This window comes from Vigna umbellata, chromosome 5 (assembly GCF_029865625.1).
Source record: "Vigna umbellata cultivar VRB3 chromosome 5, Vumbellata_1.0, whole genome shotgun sequence".
Lineage (NCBI taxonomy): Eukaryota > Viridiplantae > Streptophyta > Magnoliopsida > Fabales > Fabaceae > Vigna > Vigna umbellata.
The window spans coordinates 57,519,958-57,533,238 of NC_142169.1; the positions used below are offsets into that span (position 1 = coordinate 57,519,958).

At 32.2% G+C, this 13,281-nt stretch overlaps 1 pseudogene; it reads right to left on the minus strand.

The window, feature by feature from the left end:
- Nucleotides 1–9,620: 9,620 nt before the first annotated feature.
- Nucleotides 9,621–11,053, minus strand: LOC148198710 (uncharacterized; annotated as a pseudogene).
- Between the last annotated feature and the right edge of the window lie 2,228 nt (nt 11,054–13,281).

Genomic DNA, 13,281 nt, shown 5'->3' on the forward strand with positions numbered 1-13,281 from the left:
GTGACATGTTCGAATCTATTCCCAAGGCTGATGCAGTTCTACTCAAGGTAGGCATCTATAAACAAATGTTTCCTAAACTTCTTTCTTTATTGGAACTTTTTTTTTTATAAAATAGAATACGAATTTACTATTCAATTCATGTTATTAACAAATTTATAAATCTTTTTGAAGTGGATTTTGCATGATTGGAGTGACAAAGATTGTAAGAAGATATTAGAAAATTGTAGAGAAGCTATTTCTGGTAAAGGCAAAAGAGGAAAAGTAATTGTGATAGAAAATGTGATAAATGAAGGGCAAGATGAGCAGGGACTTACTTGACTAAAGCTCCTCATGTCTTGTTAATGGAAAAGAAAGAAGAGAAGAAGAATGAAAGAAAATGTTCGTGGAAGAAAGTCGATTATGGTCTTCTGCATCTGATGCTTTAATTTCTTTTTCACTTTGAAATTTTGTCATGGGTTTCAAGCTGTGATGCATGAATACTATCGGATATGATGATAGTATGATACACTTATTTTGAGAACAACAGTATATTGCCTCAGTTCAGAAGGAACCGAGGCATAAAGTTTTGCGAAAATAAAAAATAAAAAAACGAAAAAATTTACTGCATCGGTTTCCTTTGAACCGAGGTGAAATCCTCAAACTTTTTACCTCAGTTCACAACCGAGGCATAAAGTTGTGGACTTTTTGTCTCGCTTGTATATGCCTCGGTTCAAGAACTGCTGCCTATAGGCGAAAATAACTGGTGTCGTTTCCCCTTACTGTACTAGTGATATACCGTGCCCGACTCCTTACTCAGTCTATTGTGACAACAATTCTGCTATCCACATTGCCATGAATCCCACCTTTCATGAGAGAACCAAGCATATAGATATAGATTGCCACATTACTAGACAAAAGCTTCAAGATGGTCTCATCAGCTTCTTCATGTTTCTTCTACCAATCAAGTTGCAGATGTTTTCACCAAATCTCTTTATCCTTCTCCTTTTAATACTATTATTTCCAAGCTAAACATGCATAATATCCATGTTCATCTTGAGGGAGGGTGATAGAGACCTTCACAGATCTCTTCTTCTGTTGTTACCGAACTGTGGACAACAAGATCTTTCCGAGCGACTATAGAAAGCTGAAGACCACCGAACATTTGCAGATTACCGAACGGCTGTGGACAACAGGATCTTGCCGATCGGCTGCAAAGAGCTAAAGACCACCGAACGACTGCCGACTACCGAACGTCTGCAGATTACCGAACGGCTGAACACTCGGAAGTCGTTCGATTACAGTGTTTTAGAATAAGTTTTGTTAGTTTTGTTAATTATGTTTTCTTTTTCTCTTTTCCTCTTTGTATAAATACTTTACTTTCGTTGTACTTTACACTTACTACTGATATTCATTCATTTTCTGCTTTTTCTGGAGTTCTTGTTTTTTCTCTTTTTCTCAAACACTTACATTGATTCCTATAAGCATGTTGATTTTTCTTATATCGGTTGATAGTAATTAATATTTTTTATATATAATAATAATAACATTATTATTAATGTGCACCCTTGATCACATTAATTATATTTAGAACAGTCAAGTTAGCTCATTCATAGGATTTGGTCTGCACCCACATTGGGATCAAAAATACTCAGGCCAAAAAATATCCTTTATTAAAAAAGTTCGATTAAATATTTCTAAAACTTTTGGGTCAAGAACAACTTATAGACCTTCTTTTTTACCAAATTTTATTTACAAAAACAGATCATCATACAAGTAACCCTATCTAAATCTTCTAAAACAACCTCACCTATTTTAACATTAGATATTGTGAAAGAATCCATTGTAAAGTAATTATCATTTTGAACGTGGGCCTCATAATTGACTGGGAGAAAAACCACCAACAAGAGAACACAATGCAAAAAACTTAATGTTGCAAACACATAAATAATAGTAAATATAAGACTTAATTGTTTAATTAGTCTTCAAATTGAAGGATTAGTATCAAATTCAACTCCTCTTTTAAAAAAGACTCAATTTCATCTTAAGTTTGCATAATTGTATCAATCAAGTTCATCCTATTAAATTGGTAGAAATAGAGTTAAATGCTTGACGATGTGATTAAAAAATCTGTTTCTTTTTCCTCCCGCAGTGTACCTAAAAGAAACAGACATTACTTACTTTTTTTCTCTTTAAATTCATTTAAAAACTAATAAACTTGAGAAAACACATTCGCAATTCTGAACAGTAGTTTATAGCAATAAAACAGTATAAATAAGTAATAAATGGATCGCATGCTAAAACATACTTATAATTTTTAATGAACTGCTACAGTATTTAATTATTTATAGGTTATCTGTTATTTTAATAATATATGTATGCGTTATTTTAAATTTTATTATTATAAATAATTTATCTCTCTTTTTTGTTACTTAAATTTAATGAAAATTGTTAAAAATAAACCTTGTATTAAAGTTCGGTTGGCCAGTTTTATTTGTTTATATTTGTTTTTTAATTTTATTTTTTAAAAATAAAATAATTATTTTATCAATTTCATTTTTTTAAGTATCTTTTATTTAAAATTTTCAATTTGATATGTTTTAAAATTTAAACATTCTTTAATTTAAACATTTTTAATTACAAAACTATTTATAAAATAAATAACAACTATTTACAATAAAATTATAAAAATTATTTATATTTAACAACTTTCTAGTTTTCATCAACAAAGTGCAAATATATCCATTAGAAGTAAATGCAGTCCAAACATCAAATGTTAAACAAATTCTATTAGGAGTTCTAAACATGATTTGATTAACTTTATCCTTTTGCATTCCTTCTCCACATCTAATACAGTTTTCTGTCAACATTAGAATTAATGTATTTTATTCACTTTCTTATTCCTTCATGTTCAACAAAAATTACAAGAAAGATTAGGTTTAATTATGGTTCTTACAAGTAACTTACGAATGAATCTATTAATTGAGACTATGTTTATATATATATATATATATATATATATATATATATATATATATATATATATATATATATATATATATATATATATAAAAGTTAATGAATTATAATAATCTGAACACAATATTTCTTAATAAAAAAATTAGATCAAATAAATTATTTTTTGTTTTAATTCCGAATTATAATACCTCAAAGGGATAAAATTGAGTACATAAGAAAGATTATTTCTTTTGTTATATTTTGAGTAAGTATAAATCTATTTTTATAACAGTTTTTATTGCAAATGCTTGCATTAGGTAATTTAAATTTTTCTTTTAAAATGTAAGTTTAAATTGGAATGGTTTACAGTGTATGATTTTTGAAGAGTTTTTTTTCTATTTAATATTGGATAGATACTAAACCTTCTCTTATACTATTTCAATTTACAGCCAAAAAAAAAAAAACCTTAAATACACAATATGAATTTCTGAAAAGTTCTTCCAGTTCTTAATGATATTTTAACTTGTCATTGATGTAAAATTTCAATTCTATTTATTATAGTAGCGTTTTCCTATGTTGAAATTAATTTTTATTGATAATTATTTTGTTTTCTTTTAAGCGTATTAAATTTGTTTTTCTGGTTTCATTTTTCTTATTATTATTTCTAATTTTATATACTTTTAAATATTTTATTTATTTATTTAAATATTTCATTTTTAGTTTTTCATCCATTTTTCAATTTTATAAAGAATCTTAACAAATAACTAATTAATACATAATATTTTAATAATTTAAAATAGGAATGAGTAGAAAACTTATTTAAACTACATGCATCTATTTATTTATTTAATTTTTTAAAAATCAAATATTATCTATATTTATATTTATTCAATTGATTCAAGTATTTATCATTAATATTGAGCTCACAAAAATACTATAAAATTTTTTTCATCTCTTGTTCAGAAACTTCAAAATGAATTAATAATAACATTAGCATGGAATATTATTACACAATAATACTACATTATTAACGTATTCTACCCTAAAAAATAATATTGCATTATTTAGATGATTATGTTTTTAGAATGAACCCATGAATCTGAAAAGACACTTTGATTGAGCATCATCTTTAGGCCTTTTACTTCTCCCACCCCCACAATTTCTTCGCACACCCTTTCAAATTTTTATAATGACCATTCTGCCTCCGGAAAAAGTGACCTCTAAATTACATATTTCAATAATTTTTCGGAACAAGTTTTTCAAAATTTTGGGAATAAAATTTTTGGAACATAATTTTCAAGACAATTTTTGGAATGTGATTTTCAGAACAGAATTTCGAAAACGTATAAAATGTATTTCAGAATAATTTTTTCATAATAGAATTTCCAAAACTCATGTAATACCTTTCCGAATGAGTTTTTTGAAGCACCTGTACATGAAATGTGTTCTAAAAAGAGCTTTTCAGAGCACATGAAATGAATTTTGAAAAAAATAAATGGGAATGATAACTTTTTTTTTTCATATTTTCTCTCTCTTTTATCCATGTATTGTTATCTCACACTTCTTCTTTCTATGCAACATCAGTGAAGATAACACTGATAACTAGAACTCTAAAAGTATATTAAAATATGTGAACCAACCCAATTATTGTGGGTTTGAGTTATGTTGTGTTAAAAATATTACAAATTTAAGTACAAATAAAAAATAGACTTCAAGAATTCGACTCTAATTAGTTTCATATTTTAATCTATTTTCAATTTTAAAATGATACGGTAGATTAACTTTTCATATTATTTAGATTTTATTTATAATTATTATTTAATTTTTAAGATGAATTATTTATTTATTATCTAAAATGAGAAAAAACAATTAAAAAAGGTTTGAACTTTTTTGGATTTTGATTACATATTTTAAAAAAAAGTGTTAGATTGAAAAAGAAAAAAGTTGTAATTCTTTTAAGAGAGTTACTCCCTCCATCACACACACTGCTCCATGCACCTCCCAATTTCTATTTTACCCTTCAGTAATATTTAAAAGGATATGCACATGCGTTGGATTCTTAAACGAATGTTAACATCCGTGCACGGATATCAACGTCCGTTGAAGGACAAATGGGCGACATCTGTTTACAAACGGAGGATGCACGGCGCGATTGAACAATTAAAAGTGAACCATAGATGTTTAATAAGAAGTAGTGATAATATTAACATACATACAAACTGCTACATCTCGGATACCCGTATGCAGAATTCCACAATATTCACTAGTATTGAGTCAAGTACTCTACTAACATGGTTGATTTGACAATTACCGTCATTTATATCACAAGGTGAAAAAGTTAAAAGTTAGGAATCACCCCTAATTGGTCTCATTCGGGAACTTCGGGCACTTCGTAAGATTCTGTAGTAACCTTGGAGAGTCACAAACCAGGAAAAAGTGTATGCAAAAACGAAACAAACCCAAGCCAAAAATTAAACAAGATTATGAGAAAGAAAGCATGAATATAGTTGATAATCAATGGGGTTAATGGTATTATTACATTCAAATTCTTCTGGACATTAGGTTTTTAGGGTTCTATTATGGGTTTGATTTGGGGTTCTTGGGCTGGTTTTTCTGAGTGCAGGGTTGAAGATGAAGACGCAAGGGAGGAGATGATGGAGAAGAAGACGCTCGCGCAGCGGAGCGATTTAGGTTGGTGAAGGTTTCGCAATGGAGGTTTCTGGTGAAAAAGATGATCTCGTTGTTGTAGATGGTGCGACGGCGACGCAAAGTGGTTCTCGTGGTGCGGCCTGGTCTAGGTAGCTCATGGAGAGGCGTTGGTGCGTTAATGGTAGAGGCGGCTCGCTGAGGACTAGTGGTGAGGATGGTGGCGACGCTAAGGTTTGGCGGCGTCAATGGAGGATTCGCGGTGATGGTTGAAGATGACAGTGATTTCCGGTTCTGATGGTGGTGGCCATGGAGGCTCGCGGCTGATGGCGGGGTTGATGGTGGTGGAGATAGGGTTTGCGACAGCAAGGTTGGTGGCAACGGCGACAAGGTTGGTGGTGATGGAATTAGAGTTTCTGTGTAGGAAAGCTGCCGTAGAAGGTGATGGGAAGATTTAGGATTTTAAAAAAATAAATAAAGTTAAATTAATATAGGGTATTTTTGAAATAAAAGAAATAATACGGAGGTGCAAGGAGCACTTGAGGTGATGGAGAGAACAACTCTCTTTTTTTTTAATTGAGTTAATCCATTTAACTCATTAACCCGTGATATCAAACTCAAATATTTTGAGTTTACTAATAAGTAAATCAATTTAAATTGACTCACTAAGCAATCAATCTATTTTATACATGGTGGGATAAGACGACCTATTATAACAACTTTAGTGGCAACTATAGGGATAATGGTGATGATGGTGGTGTGATGGAGTGATAAAGAATGTTTAAATCCTTTCCCCTTATTATAAGGGTGCAGTTAGTAATTATAGGAGTGCTTTTAAGCATTAATGGACCAAACCAAATTCAATAAAAGGGTGGAAGTAAAGAGGAATTAAAATATGGCTTTGAATGTTAATTTTTAACTTTTCCATACCCATGCTCATCTCTCTGTATCCCTTGCTTTTTTTTTTCTTTTCTTTTTTTTTATAAAAATACTTTTCACAGAAATAAGTTGTATCTGTTACAATTTTTGGTAAAATATTTAGCACAGAAATGTTTTGTTGGGTTCAATTTTATACTAAAATAGAATAGTAATATGACAAACTTGTTTTTATTCTGTTTTATACATATTGAAAACTAATTTCTATCGTATGAAAAAGAGGAAGAATATAATAAGAAAAAGAGGAAGAAAAAAAAGAACAGCAGAAGAAGAGTGAGACGAGGGAGTGTGTGGGAGTGTAATGGGAGAGAGACAAAAATGAACAGTAAAATAACAAATTTAATGAAAAGATGTATAGTGGAGGGTGCGATGAGCAAAGAGGAGTTGAAAATATCAAGGCACCTGAATGTTTAATTAGGCATATTTGCTTCAAGGAAATTTTAGGGTAACTACATTTACTTAAGTAATACTTTTCTCCTTAAATCCTATCTTTTATGTTTTAAAAATTGTTTTTTTAAATGTAATAAATGTAACGATCCAAATGCACATATATCAAATTATCAGTTTATACCATAAAATTTATATAAATATATATATATATATATATATATATATATATATATATATATATATATATATATATATATATATATATATATATATATATATAACTAAAAGGTTTGCGGTTCTATTATTGTTCTTTTCACTCGTGTATTTTTCTATATTTTTATATATCAAATGATTATTATAAGTGGATACCATAAAGAATAAACTCTAAATCAACAGTTGATAACAAGAATCAAATGTCTATTAAATAATATAATTCTCATAGCTCAATCAACACAACACAACCCTCATGGTTTTGTCTTCATAGTTTAATCATAATATAGACATTTGACTATATTTTCGAAAGACTAGTATATTGAGAAAACTAAGAGTCTCTATACTTTTGATAACTCACTCATGTCACTAGTACCAAATAGACTTATTAAGTCTTTGAATTTAAGTCTGTTCAGAAAAAAAACAGACTTAAAAAATGTGTGGTGATAGTTTTGTAAATAAAAGTGATATTTTTACATCGGTTACTTTTCTAACATACTTAAATTAGTAATTTCACATCCGTTACTTTTTTTAACATACTTAAATTAGTATTTTTACATTTGTTACTTTTCTAACCGACTTAAATGTGTTACATCTCTTGCTTTTTTTAACCGACTTAATTTAATATTTTTATATTTGTATCTTTTGTAAAAGATTTAAAAATGTCTTTTAACCTACTCGAAGTGCATTCACATTTTCACTTTCACTTGCTAATCCCATAAAAAAAATTCATTCTTCAACCTTTTCACTGCTCCATCTAGCCTTAATAACCACCAACACTAGCAACATTTTTCCGGCGACAACAATATTCTTCCGGCGACAACAGGATTCTTTCGGCAACGGCAACAACAACAGGTACAATAAATCAATTTATTTATGGGTGAAAGATGTGCATATTCTGTTTTAAATGATAGGTTTTCTTAGGAAAGTGAAATGGTGGGTGTAGAAAATGAGTAGATATAAAATGCTTAGAGATATTGCAGTTTGCTTCTTTACTCACACAAATGGTGTAGTTCTCCTCACATAGTGTTTATGCAGGTTTATAAAATGTTGAGGTTGAGTATAAGACCCCAAAATCATTATATAATACGTAAAACTAGGTCGATGGTAGAAGTTCCTTTGGCGCTAAAGCCACCCTGGATATTTCCCACGTTGCCATTACCATTGAAAGTACCACTGTTATTCATAACCAGTTCACCGTAGTGCTCTGAGTGTTACGATTACCTGCATATTGGCCATTGTTGATGGTTGCATCACCGAAATCCTGGGATTGCTGGCATGGTTGTTGAATGAGTTTGAAGAAAAACTATTGTAGCCTTTGGCTGCTTACTCAGCCTTGATCATTTCCATGATTCTCTGCATAAGTCTACCATTCTGATCTTCTCTTTTGACTTGATCTTAGCTACTACCTTAGCCAAATATATAGATGCTAGCAAATAATCCAATGTTTTTCTCGTTTATGGTTCCTCTTGGTTCGTCTTCCTAAGATACCAGCACCTTCACCTCGCGATGTGTAGATATGGTTTCTTCTTTTCTCAGCTTAGCAAGAAAGTAGAAAGTAGAAACCAAAAAAAAAAACTAAAACGTTTTTTCCACGAGTTTCCAACTAAAACAAATGAGAAGAGAAATCTTTCTCTCCTAAAAAGGAATTAATTGGCCAAAACAAAGCATTGAGACCCACACTTTCTCTTTCACACAAAGAAAATAAATTTCAAAAACACAAAAAGAGAGAATTCCTTCTCTCTGCCAACACCAACCTCAGAAAACCCTATATTCGTATCAAGTTTGATGCAATTTCATAAGCTATTGCGGTCCCCACTCAACAATCAATTACATTTTAACAAACCACACTTCATCCTAAACCCAAAAAGCTGGATTAAGAAAAAGAAAAACAATTAATTTATTATTAATTGTTGTAACAGTAAAGCAAAAGGGTGGTTGTATCTGATGCCTATCGATTACTTTTAATAAGACAATTGGTAACATGACATATCTTTAATTATTCATGTACTTGTATAACAATAAATGTTTCGAAGCTCTATTTGCTTTTCATTTCAAAGCTTTTCATTTGATAAGACAATTAATTTTTTGGCTTAATAGCTTACTTGGTTCCTATGTTAAGTTGTTTTTTTCAGTTTAGTATCCAGTTTTAAAAGTGCTTATGTTGGGTCCCAAAGTTTTTAAAAATTGTATGAATCAAGCCCTTCCGTTAAATTAGCAGAAACAAAGTTAACTCTCAACTGACGTAGCGAAGGAATCTGCACTTTTTCTTCTTTCTCCTCTGCTTTTCCTGCAACGCCCAACCTTTTCTACTTATTTCTACTCTCATCCATCTTCTCTATGCCATTTTTGCAAATAACCTAACTTATCAAACCACCGAAACAGGAATAAAGCAATTTGACAGAAGAAAATGAAATAGAAATTTACATTAAGTATAGAAAGAGGGATAGTGTAGTAGAAGAAGGTGTATAAGAAAGAAAGAAAGAATATAAGGAGTACGAAAACTAAAAACCTTTGGGTCCACTTTCCTTCAAAACTTGGGATTTTTGTGTCATTTCCAGGCAGTACTTTGCGATCTCTCTAAACTTAGGCACACTCCTAAGGTCCACCTTCGTTCCGTCCTTCAAGGTTATGATAATGTCACCCAACTCTCTGATCAAATGTAGCAACACCTGCACCTCCTTTATCACGTTGACCCAAAGTAACTTCGATCCCCATCTATCAACCCTGAGATCATCGTCACCCTCAGGTTCGTGAACCTGTACTTCAAGTACATGGCGCGTGACACTGCCGCTAGGGTTAGGGCGAGCCAGAAGAGAGTGAATCCCAGAAGCAGGTTCACCACTAGGTCGCCGTAGTGGGCCCCACCGTCGAAGAATGTGGTCTCGTTGAAGGTGGGGCGAGTGGTGGGGGTGGCAGTTGTGCGGGGGTTGTTAGTGGGGTAGGACACGTAAAGGTGCGTGAGTCGACGATGGGACTTGGAGAAGAGTGGGAAGAGGGGAAGGGAGCAGGATTGATTGCCATAATTGACCAAAAAGGAAGTATTTAATAAAGATATAGAAAAGAGAGAAAAAGTTGGGGCATTGCAGGAAAAGCATAGGAGAGAGAAGAAAAAGTGCAGATTCCTTTGTCACGTCAGCTAGGAGTTAACTCCGTTTCTGCCAATTTAACGGAAAGGACTTGATTCATACAATTTTTATAACTTTGGGATCCAATGTATACACTTTTAAAACCGGGTACTAAACTGAAAAAAATCACTTAACATTGGGACCAAGTAAGCTATTAAGCCTAATTTTTTTCCAGTATACTCTCGGTGATGTTTTGCTTTTCTTTTAGGAGTTATAGATTTCACATTGAGATATCAATATCTCTCGAGTATAACCAGGGTAAATTTCCTATATCTGCGATTAGTCCTAAAAAAAGCATTAAATGCTCATGAGGATGTTAGACGCCCCTTATAAGTCTCAGATGTTAAGGTAAGTAATTAAATGCTCTAGCTTTATGAGAGGAAAGCATGTGTTAGGTGAGGTTCTATGCCTCGAGAGGTTGCATGGACTTGAGATGTTAAATCCTCTTTTAAGTGTCAAGGTTGTGTATTGTTAATCCTTGGAGGACATATGGAGGAGAGAGAAAATAGATTTGGTTGGACATGAAACCTTCATTTTTTATATGTACCACCTTTTTGAAAGGGACAATGTCAAGTGCAGACATGCACTATGGTGCGATGCAACTTTTTGTTGGGACAGAGGAGTAGGCATGCTGGGATTGCAAACTTTGTCTCATTTAGAAAGTAGAGGCTAAACCACATTAGGTCAAATATAAAGTGTCATGTTACCACATTCTCTTCACTCATTCCTTTATCTTGTTTTTTCATGTTCTGAGAGAGCTTGTGAGAAGTGAGAGCTTGAGGAACCTCGAAGAAAGGATAGCCAACCATTAACAACCTAGCATCCTTAGAAAAACTTGTTCATATAAGGGAAGCTAGTAATATTTCTTGTTTATGTTTACATGTATGTTTGTGATGGTGATTGCATAACTTCAATTGAACTTCTTCATGTTTCATATAATGTTTTTGCTTATTTGAATACTCATTGTGGTGAATGCAATAATGAGTGTTAGGCTTTGCTCACTTAAATGGATTTGAAGGAGAGTGATTGAATGGATTTGAGAGGATTTGAAGGTAAATTTTTTTGTTATTTATTTGAGTGGATTTTGAGGTAAGTGAGAGTGGATTTGGAAGTAAATTTTTTTAATCTGTCACATCAATCAAATCCTACACTAATTCTCACAAACTTTACTTCCAAATCCACTCTCACTTTCCTCCAAATCCACTCAAATAAACAACAACAAAAATTACCTTCAAATTCTCTCAAATCCATTCAATCACTCTCCCCCAAATACATTCAAGTGAACAAAGTCTTAATGATGCTTGTGCTTATGCGTATCTATGGCAAAAGGAAGGATTATGCACTGGTGCAAAAGTATCCTTCTATAACGACTTATTATAATCGTTATAATCCACCCAACATAATAAGTGACATGATGATGGTAAATATGAGAAAGCTGTATATTCTGATTATACCTAAAATTAACATAGAAAGTGGATGCGGTGACAAATTCATAATAAAGTAAAAGACTTTCTAAACTTGTTATCAGTATAATCGACATAGAAAGTGAACGCAATGACAATTTGATAATAAAATATAAGACTTTCTATGTTGATTATACCTAGAATCGACATAGAAAGTGTATGCACTTATTATTTTAAATTTGAAAAATTGATATTATGATGGTTCTTCACTATAATTGGCATAGAATCTTTAATTTTCTTCTTCCCATCTTCTCCTCTTTTGAGCCACTATCCTCCTCACACTGGTGTTCTCCCTCACATTGACTCTCGTCTTCTCCCTTTCGTTAGTGACTACTTTCGTTCTCGTAAAGGGCCCTCTCGTTGGTGCCCCTCTCGCAAACCCTTAATGCTCTCACAATTGCTCTTGCATAATCTATGTTAGGGTTTGAGTTTAGGTATTTCGTAATAAATTGTCTTTTTGTCATCCTTGTTGTTCTCGAACCTCTCCCTTACTTCCATGAACATCATTACCCTTCTTCACTCCTTCCTTTTCCTTTTGGTTTAGGTATGTAATTATACTCTTTCTCTTCTTCGCCTTTTTCCACATGCAAATCTTCATCTTCTTTTTCTTTAGTTTTCTTCTTCGTTTTGTTGTTGCTTTAGGTCTTGCCAATTTTTTTATAGTTTCGCTTAGAGACTTTGAATAATTTTGATGAATCTATCTAAGACTTATCAATGGCATTCATAACCACCATGGCGTCGTTCACAAGGGAACATGAATGGTACATGTTGGCAAAGATGTCACGGTCAGAGAAGCACGTGAACCTATTGAGAAGGTGACACTTTCTATACCAACTGTGACTATTAACGGTATATAATTTCCATACTAGCTGTATTTATGTCGTTTCCAAAACCGACATAAAAAAACCTTTTTAACCGGCATAGAAAGTCTTCTCTACACTAGTGATGGTTGGGTAATGTAGACCCTGGACTCATACTAGTTTTAATATACTAGATAAGGGAAGAGTAAGTAGAACCTGGACGTAAATTAGTCAAAATTTGTTGGATGGATAAGTAGAGTTTGAACCAGGGCCTTGTCAAAATCTATTGAACTTTGCATAAGATTCACCTGTGTGTTTGTTTGTATTGGTGGCCTCAACGGAAGAGTATAATCTTGCATGGGTGTGTGCATTAAGATATGAATTTCCTAAGGGCGCGGTAAGATGAGACTATCCAAACTCTACTAATTATGAGTTTTACATACATGAATGTATTAGTGAGTGAATGTTGATGGAAGTCACTTATGATTCTGATCGTGTGGGTTTTTTTTAAGAGTTCTATTGATAACTGTACTACAAGAGGACTAACTTTGTCATATGTTGATGGAGTAAAGGGTCTAGTTTGAGTTGAGAACCTTGCTCATATGTGGATGGTAAGGCCATCAGCATCGTCTCAAATCTACCTTGGGTTTGACAAGTGCATGGCTTCTAAGATATGCTCAAGCCAATCAAAGAATTCTTTTTGGAAAATAGATCAGTGATACATGCATGCTTACATGTTGATGTACTCATGTTGATGAAATGATAGATGACATG